Consider the following 20,523-nt stretch of genomic DNA (forward strand, 5'->3'; position numbering starts at 1 on the left):
TGGACGCTAAAACGGTCACTTATGGACGTTTTAGCGCCCACATCAGTTTTCTGTTTTTAATTGTAACACTATAAAAGGCAAAGCCTTCACACTTAGTGAAAATCTGGATCTGAAGGGATCTGAGATTTCTCTCTCTCTCTTAAACTTTAGTCTGACTTCTCTCTAAATTCTCTTAGTGTTTTAGTTTTTGTATTAGGATTTCTTTGTAATAGTTTGGAGATTGAAGACTTTCAACATGGAAATGAAGTTTGATTCTTCTTCTCTTGTCTATTCCTTAGTCATGTCTGAGTAGAGTCTTTGTAGTCTGAATGCAATAGAACTCCATGATAATATTATGTTGATCTGATTAATATGATGAAGTATTTTTCATGTGTTGATTTGAGATTTTCTGATTTAATTATTTCTATCAAGGAAGTAGTGTAGAACAGGGATGTTTATATGACTTCTGTATCTGATAATCTCAACATCAGAATTCTAGTACTCAAGGGATTGATGCTAGAGTTCTGATGTAATCTTAAGACTTTAGTATTTCATGCATGTATTAAGAAAGAGATCACCAAGGGATTGGGGTTTCTGATTAATGTATCTATCAGGGTAGTAAGGGATTACATCTTGATGATAAGTAAAAGGTTGATTAACATCACATGGAAAAGAATTCATCATATGATCAGTTTTTACATGGGTTATTATGGAGGAAAGTTGTTTTCTGACTACTTGTTGTTTTATTAATTCTTAATCCATATTTATTTTGTGTCAAATTACTTACAATCAATTTTCTGGTGACAAATTATTCATGACTTTTACAAATTCTTATCTGATTCAAATTAGTTTTCTATGGTTTATTGGTGCTTGAACACAATTCCTCGTGGGAACGATCTTTACTCATCATTTTATTACTTGTACGACTAGTGCACTTGCTAAACGTCCAACAAGTTTTTGGCGCCGTTGCCGGGGAATTTGTTTTTCAACACTAACTGATACCATAGAATTCTGAGATTGAATCCTTTTATTTTCAGTATTTTAGTTTATGTTAAGTTTCTGGTCAATTTTGATTCTGGTATATGCGAGGTACACTTGATCCGAATTTGTTGTTGTATGATCCAGAATTAGAAAGGACATTGAGGAAGCACAAAAGGGCAGCCAGGCAAAGGAGACAGTTGCAAGAAATTGGTGAATCCAGTACGGTTAATCAGGAAGAGATAATGGCAGAGAATCACAGACCACCACCACCACCACAGAGGACACTGGGAGAGTACATGACTCCTGCAGTGATTCCTCCAATTGGGAGTGTTGTGCGCCCAACAGTGGAGCCCAACAACTTTGAATTGAAGCCTGCTTTGATACATTTGGTGCAGAAGGATCAGTTTGCTGGAACCAGTGCAGAGGACCCTTACTTGCACATAGAGAACTTTCTGTTGTTGAGTGATACTGTGAAGATAAATGGTGTCACAAGAGATGCAATTTTGTTGAGACTATTCACTCATTCACTGACGGATGATGCAAGGAGATGGCTGCAATCATTGCCACAAGGAAGTATAACAACTTGGGATGATCTGCAAACCAAGTTCTTGCAGAGGTTTTTCTCAGCATCCAAGAGGGCCAAGTTGAAGGATGAGATTACAAGCTTTAAGCAGAAAGAGTCAGAATCCATTTATGAGGCTTGGGAGAGATTCAAGACTTTGTTGAGGAAATGTCCACAGCATGGAATTGAGGCATGGCAACAAGCAGCAATCTTTCCGCAAGGAATGACCACTAACACTAGAACCTCGGTGCATGCCACTGCTGGTGGATCATTGACTACCAAGACTCCTCAAGAAGCCTTGGATATCTTTGAGTCATTGGCATCTCAGGAATTTGATAATGCCCCAGTGGCTGACAGAAGGACAGGAATCATCAGGTTGGATGGGTATGATGCTCTGTTGGTAAGGAATGGTCAGCTGATGCAGACACAGAGACAACAGCAGCAACAATTGGATACCCTCATTAAGCAACTCTCTTCATAAAAGGTAGCTTCTGTGGAAACCAAGAGTGTATGTGCTATCTGTGGCAAAGGCCATGTGACAGAGGAATGTGATTATGGGGGATCACCAGAACAAGCAGAGGTGAATGGAGTGTGGTATGATCATAATAATCAAAGGAACTACAACAATCAGGGAAGGAATGTTTATGTGCCACCATGGAAGAACAAGAATCAACACCTAGGATTCAGCTATAGTTCCAACCATCAATTGAACCCACCATTACATCCCCCACCACCACATATGAAGGAGCAGTCAAGTGATCCTGCTGCATGGGAGAAAGCGTTTGCTCAGTTATCTAAGACAACTCAGGATCATATCCAGGGGTCTAATTCATTCAGGGAAGAGACAACTGCATTCATGCAAGAGACCAGAACTTCTTTCAGAAATCAGGAAGCATCAATCAGAAATTTGGAAACCCAGATTGGTCAATTATCAAGACAAATATCAGAGAGACCACAAAGGAAATTTCCAGGTGATACATTAGTGAATCCTAAGGAGCACTGTAAAGCAATTATGACAAGAAGTTGGTTGGTACTTCAACCAGTGAAAAAGAATGTGGAAAATAATAAGAATGAAGGAGAGGTAGAAGTTGGTAAAAATGCTTCCCCACAAAAGATGATGAAGTGGGAAAAGAAGAAGATGGCTGACAAGAAAGAATAGCCAGTTATTTTATCTCCCTATGCTAGAGTTCCCTACCCTCAAAGGTTGAAGCAAGAGATTCAGAAACAGCACTATGCAAGATTTCTGGATATCTTCAAAAATTTACAAATTAACATACCATTTTCTGAAGCACTGGAAAATATGCCTTACTATGCAAAGTTCATGAAGGATCTTCTTACTAAGAAGAGGAAATTAACTGATGGTGAGACAGTGGCCCTAACAGCAGAGTGTAGTGCTCTAATCCAGAAGAAGCTTCCAACAAAAATGAAAGATCCTGGAAGCTTCAGTATCTCTATTGCTATAGGAGATGTGGAGGTGGGAAAGACATTGTGCGATTTGGGAGCCAGTATAAACTTGATGTCGTTGACAGTATGTAGAGCTTTGGGAATCAACACTTTGAAGGAGACCAATCTTATTCTGCATCTTGCAGATAGATCTATCAAGAGGCCTGAAGGTGTGGTTGAAGATGTCTTGGTCAAGGTAGACAAGTTTATTTTTCCAGTGGATTTTGTGATTCTTGACATGGAGGAAGAGGATACAGAAAGTCCTCTATTGTTAGGAAGACCCTTTTTAGCAACTGCAAGATCTTTGATAGATGTTGAACAAGGAAAGTTGTTGCTAAGGGTGGATGAGGAAACAGTCACAATTGATGTATTTGAAACTATCAAGCACCCTGTTGATGTGGGGGATTGTTTTAGATTGGATGTGATACAGGAGGTTGTGGAAGAAATGAATAAAGAAGAAGAATTCCCAGTTGAGGAAGAGCGATCAGAAGAAGAGACAGGTACAGAAGATTACCAAGAAGAGCCAGAAGTGGAAGAGCTTGAGAAGAAGATTGATGACATTCCAAAAGGAGCACCTAAGGTAGAACTTAAAGAATTACCTTCACATTTGAAGTAAGTGTTCCTTGGGGATGATCAAACATATCCAGTAATCATCAATGCAATGTTATCTGAGAGTGAGGAAGTGAAGTTGATTAAGGTACTCAAGAAGAATAAAATGGCTATTGGATAGCAGTTTTCAGATCTTAAGGGTATTAATCATAACCCCTCCAAGTAAAACAACTCCGTAATTGTAAATGCAAGACACGCGGAAGCATGAAACTTATTTATCATAACCCCTCCAAGTAATACCATTAATTCTAGGTGATAAAATGACACATTTTCAAATTTTACATAGTGGGAATCGATTCCCAACCTCAAGGAATCGATTCCCAGCAGTTACTGTAAAATTCAGTAGCTAAAATTTGCCTCCCTTGTTTTGAGGAATCGATTCCCAACCTCAAGGAATCGACTCCTAGCCTTCACAGTGGCTGAAATTCACGTTCTCTGTTTCAGGGAATCGATTCCCAGCAGCAGGGAATCGATTCCCTACTATGAAAAACCAGTTTTGACAGCTTTTTCATTCAAAAAGGATCCATGATTTCATTCCTATCACTTTAATACTTACTATAACCCATGTACCATTACTAATGTAGGCTATAGGCCCTTCCATCATGCATATTCTTTATATAATGCATCAATTACAATAATTCTCAATTCCAAGGCCATTTAAACATTAAAATGGACACTTTACAACATAAGACTCCAAATACCTCAAAACACAAAATATGTGGCCATGGACAAGTCCCATGCTCACCAAAGTACAAATATAAACTAGAGGCATATACATATACATCAATTTCCAAAGACTTAAATAGGGTCATGACATGCAAAAGCATGGCAATATGTTCATAACCTAAGTCCAATTACTAAACATTATGCTATGTGCATCAAATGGAATCCTTCAATATGTCATGCCCTCCATATGCACCTCCTGCTCAACTCCTCCATGCTCAACCTAACCTGAAATGGTGTCCCCAAACGCGGGGTGAGATATGCAAATATATCTCAGTAAACTAAGGGTACTAGAGGATCACTCCAACCCATGGCTCACTCAATGTGCAACAAATAACATTATGTAAAAATGCATGACATACAATACCACAAACAACTGGGGACAAATCCAAGAACATCCACATCAGAATTCTGTTCAAGGACCCCATCATATAACTCCCGGAATCTTCCTGGTGCCTCTCCCATGGATGAGACGACCCCATGGCAAAACCCAACTGGAACTCCTCATAAGCCCTATCCAGCGGAAGTCCCACGTTTGGATCATCCCGGTACCGCTCCCAGAGTCGGCCCCACGGCAAAACCCGACCGGAATCCCCAAAGGATATCTCCAGCGGAAGTCCAAACCAACACACATCTACTGGCCAGAGACCACACAATTTTTCACACAACATGCTCCAAGCATGTCACACAATCAAGAAATAATGCATGAGAGTACATAATCACACAATGCCAAAAACACATAATCCAACCACAACCTTCCACTAGGTGTGGTGGAGCACACAAGGGACTAAACCCAAGTTCCAAAGGTTTACCTCACTCCGAAGCCAATGCTCCTCAACTTAAGCTCCAAGCTTAATCCACTTCTATTGAATCTGTGAGTGGCAACCTATATGATCAAACTACAATGATCAACAACATTCACATAATACTCATCAACTTTACAATAATAATAACCCATAAAATCACTTAGGCCTATGGCTATTTTTCCATTTATCTCAACTATCTCAATCACTTTAATCCTTGAACTAACTCATCATCATAACCATGTATGCACCAAGGCACCAACCATTGATTTTACACTATTTTTCTCACCAATTTCCTCCAATTTCCTTTATAGGTTGAATTCACACATACAATTTTATATCCAACATTCTTTCTTCCAATTCAACTATATCACAATATACTATCATCCATTTAAACATCATTTTCAATCATACAACTTCAACTACACAATTTTTACATCATTTTTCCTAAATTCCCTCTATGGTTTGAATTCTTCAAGGAAGCCTACACCAAGGCTTTCAATTCAATTTAACACTTCCACATGTCTTACAATCCTTTTATTGACTCATACCAAAGCTCCACAACTCAATTATCTAATCCCATCATCATGACAATTCATAAAGTATTGAAATCTCATCATAAAATTTCCTAAGTTAAAATTTCCAAATCACAATAATTTTTATGAGTTTAATCACTCTAACACACCATTCTAAGCCACTTTTATCTAATGCACAATTTCCATTTGAGTCTTCTAACCATATCAATTCAAGGATACATACCCTAGGGGCACCAATTTGAAATACACAAAATTAAACACGTACAAGTAGAGCTACTCACCAAGAATCAAGGTCAAAGGCTTCTCCACACAATACTCAAGCAATATCTTAAGCAACAACTCCAAGAACACCTATTTTCTTCCAAATTTTTGTGGAAGTGGGTGATGGTTTTCTTCCAAAATAATGAGTTTCAAAGGTGGAGAGTGGTATGGTTGGGTTTAGAATGTCATTTCCATAAACTTTGATGGGTAACACTTTGGCTATTGGAGAGGATTTGATGATGTTTTGGTTGGATGAAATTCTCAAAACATAAACCCCATCAATGGAGAGCTCCACGGGTTGGAGAGGAAGAGAGGAGAGAGAAGAAATCAGAATTTTGGCATTTTTTGCCTTCCACCCACTTAAGTCACTTAAGTGGGTCCCACATGCGAATTAATTTTATTAAATCACCTAATTTAAATCATAAATTCATAACTTACGTATTTTTCTCGTTCACGTCATATTTTTATTTCCTAAAAATACTGATCAAAATTTCACGCTTATGAGTGCAATTATATCGCAGTATTTTACACCGGGAAAATCACTATTCATCAATTTTTTTTAAACTTGCCTATCCACTCAATTTTTTGTCTTGAATCCATTTCCGGCCTTATTTTTATTATTTGAGACCTTCTACTCAATTTTTCTTGTCTCGGGTTACGTGTTTGGTAAAATCTATTTTACCCTTCTCATGCAATTTGGCCCTAATCTCAGAATTTTCACTAATCCTACCCTTCAACCACATTTTATATATAATAATACATTTATAAAATTACGAGGTGTTATACGTTTCATGTCTTAAGGCTTCTCCCAAAGCCACAAAATCTTAATCACTTGATTCTGACTTAGTTTAATTATTACAGATGTCCTACTTCATAAATCTAGGGTCCACAAACCCCAAACACAGTTATGTATTAACAGTACCGCTACTATTCTTCGAAAACTCAGAATATTCGGATATATGTCGGAGACATATCCGGATATCCATATCCGAATATGCATATACAGATATCACAGAGCCCATATCCGGATATCAATATCCGAATATTTCGCGGCAGAATGCAGTTTCTGCATTTCGCGAGATATCACTCTCAATGTTCAATTTTTAACACACTTAAACGTTAAAGCATGCATCTTTAAGCCCATTTAGGTTCATATACAGGTTGGTTACTTGTTTTACTCATTAAACATACCAAGACTCCTCTTTTAACCAAGAAAATCAAGATCAAAGGTGGTGACACTTATCCAAGGTTCCAAACAGCAAACCAAAGGTGCTCTTGGAGCTCACAAGTCAGCTCCAAGGTGCTGACTCCAAGGGTACACGAAAATATCACTCAAGCAAGGTCTTTTCTCTTCAAAGATCCCACCTTGAAGCTCCAACACCCTAGGAAATGGTTCACAAAGCCCAAGCAAATAACTCAGCCCAACAACTCTCCCTAGGCCGTGCTCACAACTCAGAAGCAAGGTTCTCTCACCCACATAAGGTAGCACAAATCTGACCTAGTGTGGTGGTGTCTTTGGTGCTCTTGGTGTGTGCTACCTTGTGTGGGTGAGAGAACCTTGTTACAGTGATCAAGAGAAGAAACAATGATCAAAGGTGGTGTCTTTGGTGAGAAAATGAAGAAGGAAGAGAGTGGCAAGGTGGCTGGTCACAAGGCTTCAGCAAATGCTACGTAGAGGTGCACAAATCTGACCTAGGATCATGTGCCTCTTAATATATATAGTCGGTTTAAACTTAATCACACAGTATAAGCACTAATAGCTAGGCTTAGCATTTTAATCCCAAACTTTGGAATCTGAACCTACTCATTTTTTTAAGATTTATCATATTTTTATTTTATTTTTCGCAGCACCTTTTCGGTACGCGCTTTTACATAGACAGTATCAGTTCTGGCACCAGTTCTCATTATTTTGAATTGAAACTTGAAATCACAATCCTACATATTATTCTAGGAATATTCATGCACTTATTATAATTTTCTGGTATACTTCAACGGTATGCACTTATACCGTGGAGCATAACCAGTATATGCCCTTTTCGTCAGAAAAGCGGCTTTCAGCATTAATAATCACTTACCATAATTATTTAAGCCTTCTCATAATTATTAGGGTCAATTAAGGAATTATTTCCTAATTCTCAATATTATTTAATTAACTTCCTTAATCAACGGTGCGAGTTCTTACAACATCCATTAGGATGTTGATCGCAGTAGCTGCATTGAATCAATTAGAAATACAACAAATGGATGTTAAGACCGCCTTCTTAAATGATGACCTAGAAGAAGAGATATATTTAGAACAACCTGAAGGTTTCGTTGTTCCAGGACAAGAACGGAAAGTTTGTCGCTTAATAAAATCCATTTACAGGTTAAAACAAGCTCCAAAACAATGGCATGTGAAATTTGATAAAGTTATGTTATCAAATGGATTTCGAATTAATGAATGCGACAAAAGTGTATATGTTCGAAACACCGTGAAAGGATTTGCCATTGTTTTCTTTATGTAGACGACATGTTGATAATGAGTAGCAATAATCAAATGATTAAAGCTACTAAACAATTACTTAGGAGTAAATTCGATATGAAAGATATGGGGATAGCAGACGTTATCTTAGGTATTAAAATCCATAGAACATCTGGAGGGTTGGCCTTATCACAAGCTCACTATATAGCTAAAATTCTTGAGAAATTCAAAAGTTTGAATATAACCCCTGTGAAGAATCCTGTAGATTCTAATCTTAGTTTATTAAAGAACACTAGTAAAGCTATAGCACAAAAGCTATATGCTCAAGTGTTAGGAAGTCTTATGTATGTTATGAACTGCACCAGACCTGATATTGCCTATGCAGTAAGTCTATTAAGTCGCTTTACTAGTAATCCAAATGAAAATCATTGGAAAGCTATGGTAAGAGTTTTGGGATAGTTGAAGTACACTCAAAATTTTGCTTTGCATTATGAGAAATACCCTGCAATTTTAGAAGGGTATTGTGATGCAAATTGGATCACCGGCTCTTAGATACTAGATCCACAAGTGGATATGTGTTCACCCTTGGTGGGGATGCTGTGTCTTGGAAATCGTCCAAACAGACTTGCATTGCAAGGTCAACCATGGAAGTAGAATTTATTGCTTTAGATAAAGCCGGTGAAGAAGCCGAATGACTTCGTAATTTTATTGAGGATGTTCCTAATTGGCCAAAATCGGTACCAGCCGTATGCATACAATGTGATAGCCAAACAGCTACTGGGAGGGCCAAGAATGTTATGTATAACGGTAAGTCTAGACATATACGTCGTAGACATGATACCATAAGACAACTACTCTCGAATGGAATCATTACAATTGACTATGTTAAGTCTAAAGAGAACATAGTGAATCCGTTAACCAAAGGGATTCCTAGAGAATTGGTTGACAATTTGTCGAAAGGAATGGGTTTAAGGCTATCAATTGTTGATCATTGTGGTAACTCTACCTAGATGAGTGGAGATCCCACGAACTAGGTTCAAAGAGACAACTAAGTGATGTTTGACTGTCAAGACACAGTGGAGTTTTTAAAGTCATACTTATTCCTATGACAAGACAGTGTATTTATGAGGGTAAGCATTTAGGCTTTTAATGATTTCTTAATCTGTTGTGTTCAGATGATGTATAGTGAGTTACATCATAAGAAATCACTTATGTGAGTGTGAAGTGAGGGTCGCTTCTATGAGAATTTTTCAAAGGCCGATTCTCTAGAACACTCGCAGAACTAGGTAGGTGTCCCATAACCAAAATGGGCACAACAAAGGACCAACAATGCTAGAGAAGCAATTGTGTGACTCCTATTGTCTAGGTATACACTAAAGGTCGACGGTTCAAGTCGCCCAGACCACCGATTGACTGAGTATATGTGATAGGTTTCACTAGAGAAGGTTCAAAGGTAACTCTACCTATCTCGATGCAATTGTTTCTCATTGAGGAAATTACACTTTGCATTCATATTCTTAAGCATTTAGTCACGATGAATTGACTTCTTATCCATGTGGGGGATTGTTGGATTTTGGGTCTAAATCCCATAAATTATGAATAAGAAGTTTGGTAGTGAGAATGGGCGTCTTTTCGTGTTGAACGAATGTGTATTTTCGTGTCAAACGGATGTGTTATATCGTCGTCAAATATGTGCCTTTTGAATCGTGACCTTACATTTTCTATATATAGACCTTGACCCCTTCAGAAAATATTATTAAGTTTTCTGCACTGTTACTCTGGCAGATTTTTTCCTTCATCCGATTTTGCATACTTCCTTCTATTTTTCTGGTGTAATTCCTCTGGCATCTTGTTGTGTTCGTTTGGGCTGTTGACTGGTAGTGCCACCAATCTTCAGACGCAATTCGTTCTATACTGGGAGACAAGTGTCCATCAACCTTCGGCATGAGTGAGGGGGCAAATTGTCTTAAGGAGACACATTCTGTGGGCTCGGATTTTCTACACTATCATGCATACATTGATCATTCTGTTCCATTATCTGACATCTTGTAAGTCTGTTCTAATTTCCTTATTGCACTGTGTTCGATAATTCTGATCATTAATCTCTTTTATTCTATACATAAGTTCAAACCTCTTAGTGATTTAATATCACCCACTGTCTTCTAAATAACATGTTTATCTTCTAAAGAGTTTCTCTGGATTTTAGCACTACACAGAGAACTAAAACTTTTATACACTCAAAATTTTCCATGCAAAGATTCTCAAAATATGAACAGTACATGGGAAACTTTTTTAACATCATTTAGTTTCCCTTCACTATATATTCTGCTGTTTCTCTAACTGGAAGCCTCTATATAGCGCCTCATTCAGCAGTAAAACATAACATTCTTCACCTTCTCTTTGAGAGCAGGCAGTGGCCGAACAGCCCCATCTTTTGATCTTGCACCTCGCAGTTTAGCAAACTCAGTAACATCAGGTTCCATGTAGAATCGAGCTCTGTAGGCTGCAAGATGAGCATAGTACGCTGGAGGCACTGCACACACAATAGACACTTTATAATTGACAACAGTAACTAATTTGTTTCGAAACCAGCTAACAGATAAAGTATGTATTGATCAGTAAAGTTAGTTGCACGGAAATTTCAAAGTTTACTTTTGTTCAAACAAATGTGCGTTCAAGGAGTATTGAACGATTCGTAATTGAAACTAACATTACTATACAGATTGGCAGATTATATATAACAGTATTTATGTTAAGCAAGAGCAAGAGAATTATTACCTACAGAAACAGACCGCGTACATCTTGCATAGCTACAACCAAAATATTAGGAAGGTTATGTCATCATAAGAATAGAGCATACAAATTTGAGATGATAAATAGAGAAATTATTTACGTGTAGCACAAGTTGTTGGTTAGAGACTGAATCTCATCTGCAGAGAAATTGTTCTCGTCCCACAGGACATGATAGTGTGCTGGTCTACTTGTACCCTGCAAATTTCAAATCACAACTTAAATTGGCTGCCACAACATGCTAGACATTTTAATAGTTTACAACAATGTGAGATTCACAATCTGAATCCTATCTACGGCAAACCCCGGTACATAAGGTTCCATGACTTGCGAGAATAGGGGTGAGGATAGATTGTACACAGTCTTACCCTTATATTTTTGTAGAGAAATTGTTTGTCAGATTCAAACCTGTGACAGGAAAGCAACCTAACCCCTGCCGCAAGGTTCACCCTCAATCCTAATCTTATCTAATGTAGCAAAATTGATACCATTATCATACCTGAATCCCTGCATGACTGCATAAGTAGAAGTCAAATTCAGTAGGATGACAGATCTTAGAATCCACCACAGTACCTACATTACAATCAGACTAATCTCTCAACTCTGGGGACCATTTATGACCCTAGTCAAAGAAATTGAAGAGTAACCAAGATATACAGCAAATATTAGCATACCCTTCAGCAGAAAATTCTAGAAAATTACACATGAATACCTTTAAATTAGTGACATGCACAAATTCTAGCAGCTGGCAGAAGCAAAAAAAATTTACCAGGTAAGATATTCCCACTCTTATCAGTGCTGTTTCTGTCATCGTGATTATTTGAGAAGAGTCTAGTGTGATGCCGTTTTTGAACCACTACAAATGTTACTGGAGGTTGGTAACTAGGTTCCAAGGATGCACAAGCCTACACATAATAAGAATTTAAGCATTGGGGAATGGCACAGTCAATATAAATGATAACTTTACTGAGTGATTTGTCCATGTACCTTACGGATGGCATCAAGCTCATACAGCAAAACCTGGTAGAACTGTCCGTCACTTACCCCATCCCTAAAGATATATTAGTCCTCATTCTTAACTTCCACACAATCACAAGAACAATTTCTATAAAATACCAGAACAGACCACACTACCTGTAAAATATTATTCTCAATGGTTTTTGACCAGTTGCCTTCTTAAATGTGAGTAAAAGTTCCCTGCAGTATAGCATAAATTAGTATGAACCAAATAGGCTTGCTGAAGTTGGATAACAACAAATAATATATGCTTAAAAAGCATATATTATTAAAGCACAGCCTTGAACATGCAGACATTCTTTACTAAAGTGTAAAAAGCACAGCCTTGAACCCAGAAAGGATGTCCTAGTAGGAAATTGAAACAATGTAAATTGGAGACATTTTCAGGCCTTTGAAGTAATCTAGTCAATACCTAAGGGGACCCTGTATGACTTTGAAACAAATAATCAAACATGACATTTCACTGAAACACATTGTTTAGATGGTTAGAAGAGCTGCTACTTAAGTACCTGATCATACCACCATAAACTACACCACGCTGTGGATCTTTCCAACATTTGAAAAGATCTTGAATGAGTTCTTCGCGATGAGGCTGAGCACAAACCAACCCTGCATACTTTGTTACTTCCGGCCAGTCCTGGGAGGCTACAACCTGGATTACAGTGATCAGTGTATATCAAACATAGATCATCTGTGAGTTGTAGGAGTTTGGAAATGCTTACAGCAGCAATGGATGGGCAAGAATCCTCTCCAGATTCTGGATGAGTTACATCAGCTCCAAATATTATTGTTGGTATATCACTAACCATTGGAATCCTCCAACTTATAGCATCCAAAAGTACTGTGTTTCTTCCTCCCATCTAACAGTATAATTCATTTATTTAATAATAAAAAGAATGAGTTAAGAGACTGAACTAAATATTTTAATATAGCATGTAACCACCCTGACACTTAGCATTGTAAAGAATCATTAATAATAACAGACCTTGACATTGATTTTTAGTGCCACATTTGCCAGGTACTGTCTATTAATCTTGAATACATGCTTTGTAAGGCAGCACTGAGAAATCAACCCCAGATCTGTTTCGCAGATTCTTTTGAGATCACCTGAATGAAGAGATTATTTCTTTAATGGAAGTGAAAAATAGTTTTCCTCCGCGGAATAACTGAAATGAAATATGGATAACGAGAGAAATACTAAGCATCAGGAAAAAAACCTATGAAAGAACATACGCAAGAGCAAAGAGGCATAGTCTTTTTAATTGGCATATGAAATCGAAGGGTGAAAATGAAGAAACATTAAGGTGCTATTTTTGGGACAAGATTCCTCAAATAGTACGAAAGCAAGTCACATGTCGTTAAGTGGAGCACCGGCTTGGCATTTGGAGGTCGGCTTACAATCAGGAAGTTATAAGATTTTAACGTGGAAAATCTTTCCTAATCCAGAGGACTAAAAACCACGGGATGTAGTCTAGAAAATCTTCTACTATAATAATAATGGGATTAAAAAATGGATTCAAGTTTCTCTAGTCACACTAGAAGTATAAACTCAAACTTCACCTACAGTGATGGTAATCAATATTTTTCTCTGAAGAGGTCACTCAATCAATTTTCTCGTTGAAGGATTTCTCACAAGTCTCTTACCTTTTTTTACAAAGGTTTTCTTATCTTTTTTTTTTTTTTTTTGATAACAGGTTTTCTTATCTTTATATAGAGGTGAGGTGAGACATGTTATCTCCATCTAGAATCTTCCATAATTGAGCCATGCACCAATAAATGCAGTGCATGCTTAGCCACCAAAGCACTAAGGAGGAACATACCCCAACAACTATAACCTCTTTAACATTTCTGTTATTATACATCAGTACCATCCTAGCTACGATTATGAAGTAATGCAAATGGAGAATTGATCTAAAATCATACCATACAGAGAGCCATTATTGTCTGGAAGAATGGCAATCAGCAACTCTAACTCTTTCCCATGAAGTTTTTCCATAGCACCAGAATGTACAGACTTCAAAGCCTTCTTTACCCGATCTGGTCTCGCTGAATATACAGGAATCACAGGGTCCTGATTGAATTCCTGATAAAGGGTAAAAACTAAGGGTTTTATAAGAGTTATGTTGTAGGAAAAGTGATTGTGTAATGTTATAGAGATTCGTTTTGCGTACAGTAATTTTTATTTTTTTTTGCTTCAAAAAGTGTGGACCCACAAAATGTTGTGTGTGTAAGAAACTTTCTTGTGTCATATTAAATGATAAATGCAAATCACAAAAACTAATGCATATATTAAGCTTGCATACTACAAAAACAACAATCAAAGCATTTTCCCACTAGGTTGGGGTGAGTTAAATGGATCAAATGATGTCATTGTACTCTATCATGAACATATGTTAAGTGTGCATGATGATATATAATGGAAGATGAATAATTATATTTGGAAATGTGAGTATCGAATACCTTTCAAACATTTAGTCTCTAAAATAAAACTTCAGTTAACAAGGCATAACCAAAGTTTGAATTTTTACCATGCCTGAGATTTGACACATCTGAACTAACTGTTGGCAAAATCCACGGGCTGTACTTTCCTGTACACTTCGTGAGAAATTGATACATGCCCAATATCTTACGTTACCTCCATTTATAACTTTCTGCATTGAAATTGCTAGAAATGCAATTAGAAGGAAACAAGTAATTTTCCTTTTTCTTTTCTTTCAATTAAAAATTACAACTAAAATGTCATTATGTCTGAGCTGACCTTGTGCATCATATTCCACTGACCAACTTGTGGTAAGTATTCTTTCTCTCTTCCAGTGTTGTGATACTTCAACTATAGGGTAAAGAAGAGCCAAAATGTACTAACAGTATAATGGCAAAAAGCAAACAAGATAGTTAAACAAATTAATTATGAGAAAATTACCCATGGAGCAGGAAGAACCCGAGCCTCAACTGATGCAAGCTTGTTGTCTATGCTGATACCAAACTCCTTTGCATAAGGATTACTTTTATAGTCATTTTGTTGAATTGTCTGCAAGTAAATAGGTAAAGTCCTATATTAATAAAACAAACCACACACAAAATATATGTTTGTAGAGTAAAAGCTTACATGGCAATAAAGGATGAAGTTACAATGATTGCAATATATCACATGGCAAGGACCTACTGTGACTACATAATTTTCAATTGATTCTAAAAAATCACTCCTCACTAAACCCTAATTAACGAGGTAAGGGGTGTGGATAACCCTAACAAGCAATCTTTTTCTTGCATATTTGCAAAGAGATTGTATCCCGAATTCGAATCCGTGAAGCAATTTTACCACCGCTCCAAGCATACCCTCTAATTTTCAATTGATTCTGAAAAGAAAAAATAATAAAACAGAAAAGAAAGGATGGAAGATGGAGGGTGATATCAAGAACCCATGATAATGACCTGTAAAATGTCTGTCTCTTGTTCACGGGGTCTCTGGCATGAAACCTTTAGCAGAGAAGTTATCTGCTTTTCGTTTAATATCTCTGGCCTCCAACTATCTTGCATGCCTGGGACAAGATTCACATTGAGTACTTTATGGAAAAGCAAGAATCAAATAGAACACAATGATTTGATTAAATTCAAATCATAGCTTACCTCCATAGGCAAATAGTTCACCTTCCTTTGGCTTCCTACTTGAAGGCAAGGTAGATGAGAATATTTGATTGTATATCCATACATTTCTTGAAAATAATCAACTACTGATTTCATGTTCATTTGCTCATCAAGAGGGAAACTGTTCAGTGGGGATAAAGGAATATCATTTCCTAGAAGGTCACGTATGAAAAATCAGAAGTTCAATTTACAAAAGCTAAAAAGCCATACATAAGCTCCCTTGTTGGCTGTGAAGTCAGTCCTGATATCCTGTACTTTCTTCGAAATGTTCCTCTGTGTGTAACTTCTACTTTTACACCTCTTAGTGCCTTTTTAATCTGCTCGCCAGTTACACCACAAAGATTTCTTGGTCAGACATTGCTTAAATGTTTCACTAGATTTTAAACATTTAATCAAGAGCGTGTGAAATAATCCACAATGATCTTATTTTAATACATATTCTGAATTTGTGTTAATATCACCCAGAGATCTTGCTTGGATAACTTATGAGTGTTGGGTATGGCTCATACTTCACATGATGATGTTGGCCCTAATTGTCGGGGTCAGCAGAAAGGCTAGGTAATGTTTAGGCCTCTGTTTCTATTGTAATTTTCTTAGCAGTTTGGGCTTGGGCCCATGAATAGCTGCTGTTAGGGTTTCTTGTAATCCTATTTATATTTGCCTTGTAAACCGAGAGACTTGTAACGAGTGGCGGTGAGGTGAATATAGTACAGACAAGCTGGACGTAGCCTATATTGGGTGAACCAGGGTAAATCATCGTGTCAATCTCTCTACTCTTATCTCTTTTTCTGTTTTCTCGATTCTGTGTGATTGTCGATTTCCAACAATGAGACTCTACACAAAGGACAACATTGCATGCAAGCATTACCTATTTGGTGTAACTTGTGACGATAATAATGTTTGTGGAACAATGATTGCTGAGTTGCCAAAAACCAAGGAAATTCTCACCTTGACACGATCTGCATCTGACAATGGCTTTGAGTGTATATCTTTTCCCAAAATTTGAGCAACAAATTCAATTACAGGTAGTGGTTCAATGAATGCCATTGATGACATATCTGAATGTAATCAAACGTAAATGAAGAAACATTAATGGCAGATAATAAACAAAACAAAATAAAAAGACAAACGAAGAATTGCAACTTATTAATTATTATTGACAATAGTAATAAATATTTAAGATCTTAATAAATGGAACCAATAAATAATTAAATAAATAAATAGGTGGAAGTCTCACCAATGTTAAGTGACAATCCCATCTGAGTAGGCCTTATACTCTGGTAGAAACCACGCCATGATTCAAGGCCACCACCTAGTTGCTGTGGTTTTCTTACATCCGGAGAATAGAGAAATATCCCAATTGATACATAACTACATATGAACATTACATAATAGGAAACAAGAAAAAATTAATCAGAATTCAAAAGAAGGAAAATCATAACTTTGAAAGAAGAACAACCACAAATTCACCTTTGAGCAACAAGCTCCCTTAACACAATGTCAAAGACACTAAGCACTTCTTGTGGGGTGTCAACTTGTTTCCCACTAAGAAGCTCACGTAGTTGATGCATGCTAACACGAGTTGCAAACTTGATTCCCACCTTAAATTCTCTTTCCCTGTAACAAATAATTGAAACTCATTAAGACACTCACATTAAGAACTAAATTATTATGAATAGAACATAATAACTTGAACAAGTACCTGGTACAACCAGTAACATCATCATCTTGGCTCAGAATTACATTGAACTCTTTGAATGTAAAAGGAAGTAAACCAGCAGTGTAAAGATTTCTTCCTCCATCGTACACAGGGAGCTTCGTGGCCAAGTCAGTGTTCTTGTGAAGCCTCACCAACTCTGCTATGATAGCCTTGCTTGTTTTACGAGAAGTGACTTCAGGTGTTATTTTAACCTTCACAAAACATTTCTAAGAAAGTGAGCAAAAGCACTTGACAAATAATTACTTCCCATTAAATTCCAACTAACGAGAACATTAATCCTTATACACAGCAATCCTTATACATATTTGCACAGGGGTTGTTTCTTGGATTCAAATCCATGACAACCCCAAAAATTTTAACAAGCAAATCAGCTCAAAGAAAAGGTTGTAGCAATTTATTTGTTTTTGTTTTCTTCATTCCCCTAAAGATTAGACTTACATTGTAATGGCTCAAGTCAGATACTGATATATCTGCAAGGAAGTGGTTAGCTTTGATGAGACACTTAGTCCCAAGCTGGCCATGGCCAGGCCTGCGATGAAACACAAGACTCTTGCAAGTAGCAGAGGAACCCAGTTGTGAGTCAGGTTCTGTTTCTTGTAATTTCTCTATCTTCCATTGGTTTCTTCTTCTACCCTTTCTTCTACGTTCTGTGGATATCTGGAGAGGCAACCTAGATTTCACTTGATGCTCCTCTGGGTGCTTCATTTGCACTTGCAGTGTAGTTCTGCAGAAAACACACAAGCCACTTTCACATGTATGTTTGTCTCATAGGAGAGTAGGGAAGACAGAAAAATTACAGATTCCAACTGGGGAAAAAACCGAAAGGTTTTATAGCACATCAAGTTCCACGTTTTCACTCAAAAAACATTTCTTAGCTTAAGCACTAATTATGAGGTAAGTGTATAGAAAGTACAAGAGTGGGAAAGAAAAGAATCTTTGTAACTGCAAAGCTGGGAGAAAACAGAAGAAAGATGGTGTGGATGGCATGGTAACAAATCTAGACAACGTTTCCACTTCCCTTAGACGTTGTTTGGTCTCTAAAACATGGGGAGATAAATAAAGTGACGTTCGTATATGGCTTTAATAGTTCTGTGTTGTTGCAGATCAGAAAATTTGCAGTTACTTCCACCCACTAGGATCCGATTCCGGATCTTGAATTTTTTTTTTTGTTTTTTTAATTTCAGGATCCGGCTCCGTATCTTATGTAAATATATTTGCTGCAAGTTTTTTCATCAACAGTGACAGCAGAAATGAGGAACCCTTCATATATATATATATATATATATATATATGTAAAATCATTTCTGCAGCCGCTTTACATACAGGAACGACAGGTGTATGGTTATGATTTCCTACATTTAATGCTTTCATCCTTTGTATGGTTATGATTCCCTGCATTTAATGCTTTCAAGTATATATATATATATATATATATATATATATATATGACAAGTATTTGATTGCTGCACGTACAGCAGCTGCAGAAATGTAAACCCCACACACACACACACATATATATATATAGATAGGATCATTTGACACCAGTGTCAAATTTGAAATTTGACACCTCATCTGATAGTCGTTAGATAAAAAAAGATCAATGGTGTCACATTCTTACATATCAAAGTCGTTGATCTTTTTTGATCTAACGCTTTTCACATGAGGTGTCAAATTTTAAATTTGACACTGATGTCAAAGGATCCTACCTCATATATATATATATATATATATATATATATATATATATATAACTTGAAAAAGGGTATTCTAATATATTATATAATTGTAAATAATCTGTACAAAGAGTTCTCTATTTATAGAGAATATTTGACCTACTTTTAACCTAATGGGCTTGGCCCAATACAACAAAGGGCTTGGCCCAATACAACAATAAATGACTAAATAAAAACTAAATAATAACTAAATCAATATTATTTACAACACTCCCCCTCAAGCTGAGGAATAGATATTTATCATTCCCAGCTTGCTAGTAAGTTCTTGAAATCTGTCTGAAGGAAGCCCTTTTGTTAATAGATCAGCCAATTGACGCCCAGTGGGAATGTATGGAGGGGTAATCAACCCGCTATCAAGTTTCTCTTTGATGAAATGGCGGTCAACCTCAATATGTTTAGTCTGATCATGTTGAACTGGATTATGAGTTATACAAATAGCGGACTTATTATCACATAGCAGCTTCATAGGTCCCTCACATTTTATTTTGAGATCATCAAGAACAATTTTCAGCCACAGTAACTCACAAATGCCTTGAGCCATAGCTCGAAATTCAGCTTCTGCACTTGATCTGGCAACCACATCTTGTTTCTTACTTCTCCATGTCACCAAGTTACCGCAAAGAAACATGCAATAACCAGTGGTAGAACGACGGTCAGTCACGGATCCAGCATAATCAGCATCTGTGTAGACTTCTAAAGATTGCCATCACGTCGGAATAACAATCCTTTACCAAGAGTACCTTTAAGATACTGAAGAATTCTCTCTACTGCCTGCATGTGTTTTTCTTTTGGATCGTGCATAAACTGACTAACAACACTAACAACATAAGCTAGGTCTGGTCTAATATGGGCCAGATATATCAATTTCCCAACTAGCCGTTGATATTGTCCTTTATCAACTGGAGGACTCTCTTCTTCATAGCCCATCTTGTGATTCTGCTCAATAGGAGTATTAGAGGGTTTACACCCGAGCTTTCCTGCTTCTTTGAGAAGATCAAGAACATATTTCCTCTGGCTGATAAAAATTCCTTTGCTTGAATGAGCTACTTCTATCCCTAGGAAATATCTCAGTTTCCCAAGGTCTTTGATTTCAAACTCAGAGGCAAGCCGTGTTTGCAGAATCTGTCTCTCCACAAAATCATCACCTGTGATAATAATATCATCAACATATACAAGGAGCACAGTAAGCTTCCCGTTTTGGGAGTGCTTGAAGAAAATAGTGTGATCTCCTTGGCTCTGTCTGTATCCTAAGGTCGTCAT

General features: G+C 37.1%; 1 non-coding gene and 1 pseudogene across 1 annotated transcript; both read right to left on the reverse strand.

The window, feature by feature from the left end:
- Positions 1-1,601: 1,601 nt before the first annotated feature.
- LOC133290774 (small nucleolar RNA R71) lies at positions 1,602-1,708 on the reverse strand. Its single transcript, XR_009748738.1, has one exon. It is a non-coding gene; the product is annotated as a small nucleolar RNA R71 (small nucleolar RNA).
- An 8,972-nt stretch (positions 1,709-10,680) lies between these two features.
- LOC133290773 (protein argonaute PNH1-like) lies at positions 10,681-18,235 on the reverse strand (annotated as a pseudogene).
- Between the last annotated feature and the right edge of the window lie 2,288 nt (positions 18,236-20,523).

The sequence above is a fragment of the Gastrolobium bilobum genome, unplaced genomic scaffold (genome assembly GCF_033153095.1).
Source record: "Gastrolobium bilobum isolate Gb01-03AN ecotype WA unplaced genomic scaffold, APGP_CSIRO_Gbil_v1 utg16778, whole genome shotgun sequence".
Taxonomy (NCBI): Eukaryota; Viridiplantae; Streptophyta; class Magnoliopsida; order Fabales; family Fabaceae; genus Gastrolobium; species Gastrolobium bilobum.